Below are 3,069 nucleotides of genomic sequence, written 5' to 3' on the forward strand. Positions count from 1 at the left end.
AGAGGCAGATAAGAGCGTCGAGTGTCAGCTGCGGTATCGGCCTCATCGTTAAAGCTTTAAGTCGACAGAGACTCGACTCATGCCGTGATGTTAATGTACGATCTGACGCATTTCCTCAGGAAGACGTGGAACTGTCGTTTTCTGTGAAGTGAACGTTGACACAGGGTTTGAAAATCGGCTTTGAGCGTCTCGTCATGTACTTTGAAGTCCATGTGTCCAAACTCACTGTTTTCAGATGGCAAATATTACACCTGTGGTTCCAGATGTTAAGTTTTTGTATGTTTTTACTGATGTGCGACCGTGATGCCTCCAAAATCAGTTCTGAAGGTTTTATTACACAACGACAAGACATGAAATACGTGTTCATTTGGTCTTTGGTACAGTCGCCTGATCAGCGGACCGTACCATTTAACTTTGACTCTGGAAAGAGACCAAAGAATGGAAATGTTGGGGCTGCAATGATTATTCGATTTCTAAATTCATTGGCAACTATTTGGAGTTTGTTTTTTTTAAATAATTAAAACAAACGTTCAGATTTTTCAGGTTCTAAATTGTCAATATTTTCTGGTTTTGAAAAGGAAATCATGAGAAAAGTTTGTGGACAAAACAAGAGATCATTTAGTTTTCTGATATTTTCTGGTCATTTGTTGCAGGTCTGCCACACTGTGCCGAGCCGAACCGTTCCACTCTGTGGAAACACAGCTTCAGGAATACAAGTAATCACGCGACAGTTTCTGAAAACTGAGAAGTTGCACATCAAAGCAATCGGGTGGTTATTACGGTAATTTCACTCGTGCTGTCGCAGGAAGGCAGAGAATCAGAGAAAGGCACTGACGTTGAGACAAAAAACGTTATTGTAAATATGTTTTAAACTGTTCAACTTTGAAAGTGTACACACTAAATCTGGTGTTCTTTGTACTACTACAGTACTTTTAGTTTGTCCTTCATTTCAAATGGTAAATACAAAAACATGCAGGAGACTTGTGACGACATCTCGTCCTTTCAGCCGCGCTGAAGCTTCCAGTTAACCTCACTTTCTCTCTGCAACAGTTCATCACAGCCTGTGTCATGTCATCAAGCCTCAACACGTCCTCTTGTGTCTCTCTCTGTCCATTTATTCTCGCTCTATTGTTCACCTCTCACTCCGTCTCCAGTGTCCTCGGCTCTGTAAGTGGTTATTGGAGAAAATTGAGCTTCTGCTGCAAAACAAATGTCTGCCGCTGTCTGAAGAGAGGGGACGACAGCAGAGAGTGAAATCCTTCTGCTGCTGGCCTCGGAGAACGCACCTCCATTAATGATTCAGAGGAGAGTTAGCCACCAACACAGCTGGCCCTAATGGCACCGCTAGCTAACACACACACACACACACACACAAAGAGAAGCCTTGACTCATTTGGCTGCATGATGAAAAGGTAAATATACGTTCATCAAGGACGACTGGATTAAAGATCACGTTCAGGCACAGTGAGGTCTCGCTCCAAGCATCCATACCTTAAACCCTCCCAAATCCCTTATCTGTGATCGTCTGCATCTGCTCCATTGTGAGCTCTACAGTTATTGCAGGTGATTGGAGACTGAAACACTGGAGTCAACACTTCACTCAATGACACAATGACCACGTACAACAACACGTGGAAAATCAAAGAGACCCAGAACAAACTGACTGTTCTATACGTGTTAATGACGGTTTAACCAACACTAATCATTATGGATGGAACAGTGTTGTCAACACTGTCACGGACCTGCAGTGTCTTCTGGGTAAGGAAGGAAGGAAGGAAGAAAGGAAGGAAGTACTACAGAGAGCATTTGTACCCATAATCCTTTGCACTCTTGAGCATTGTAATAAAGTAGCATGCACAATGTTTTTGTCCATGCGCAGAAATAATCCAGCAAACAAGTGAGCGAGTGAGTGAGTTTTACGCCCCGGAAATGTCCAGAAAACTTTAGATTGAAGCCGTTGTTGGGTGAGCACTGGCTCCAGGCCCCAGGGGGGCTGAGGCGTCCCGGGCTGCGTTCATCTCGCTCGAGTAAACAGAAAACGATGCAGCGACATGAATCACAGGAGCAGAGTTCCACAGCTCGAGCTGGAGTCACAAACACAGCCTCGAGCCGTCACAGAGAACTCAGGAGCGACACAGATACACGCCATCAATGCATCGCAATCAATCATAGTTTATTATGTCGTCCAAAAAGTCACCAAAATGTCATAGTTTAGTATGTCGTCCAAAAAGTCACAAAAAAGTCATAGTTTAGTATGTCGTCAAAAAGTCACCAAAATGTCACAGTTTAGTATGTCGTCAAAAAGTAAAAAAATGTCATAGTTTAGTATGTCGTCCAAAAAGTCACCAAAATGTCATAGTTTAGTATGTTGTCCAAAATTTGACAAAAAAGTCATACTATAGTATGTCGTCCAAAATCGGTCAAAAAAGTCATAGTTTAGTATGTTGTCCAAAAAGTCACCAAAATGTCATAGTTTAGTATGTCGTCAAAAAGTCATAGTATAATAGTATGTCGTCCAAAATCACTCAAAAAAGTCATAGTATAGCATGTTGTCAAAAATCACTCTAAAAAGTTATAGTATAGCATGTTGTCAAAAATCACTCTAAAAAGTCATAGTATAGGTTGTCGTCTAAAATCACTCAAAAAAGTCATAGTATTGTATGTCGTCCAAAATAGGCCAAAAAAGTCATAGTATAGTATGTCCCCCAAAATCACTCAAAACAGTCATAGTACAGTATGTCGTCCAAAATCATTAAAAAAGTCATAGTATTGCATGTCGTTCAAAATAGGCCAAAAAAGTCATAGTATAGTATGTTGTCCAAAATCAATCAAAAAAGTCATAGTATAGTTTGTCGTCCAAAATCATAGTATAGTATGTTGTCCAAAATCACTCAAAAAAGTCATAGTATAGTATGTCGTCCAAAATAGGCCAAAAAAGTCATAGCAAGGGGTGAAAACTGTTACATTATAGCAAGGAACAGAAAAATGTCACAGTGCAGTAAGGAACATCAAAATGTCACAGTGTTGTCAGGAATGTAAACTGTAAGGGGTTTTAAAAATATTTTCCTC

The 3,069-nt window shown here is 40.6% G+C and overlaps 1 long non-coding RNA gene across 1 annotated transcript; it reads right to left on the reverse strand.

Moving 5' to 3' along the window:
• Nucleotides 1-622: 622 nt before the first annotated feature.
• Nucleotides 623-1,556, reverse strand: LOC122765944. Its single transcript, XR_006360026.1, has 2 exons — nucleotides 1,492-1,556; nucleotides 623-1,348 (listed from the first exon to the last, which is right to left on the reverse strand). It is a non-coding gene; the product is annotated as an uncharacterized LOC122765944 (long non-coding RNA).
• Nucleotides 1,557-3,069: the final 1,513 nt, after the last annotated feature.

This window comes from Solea senegalensis, linkage group LG3 (assembly GCF_019176455.1).
Source record: "Solea senegalensis isolate Sse05_10M linkage group LG3, IFAPA_SoseM_1, whole genome shotgun sequence".
NCBI lineage: Eukaryota > Metazoa > Chordata > Actinopteri > Pleuronectiformes > Soleidae > Solea > Solea senegalensis.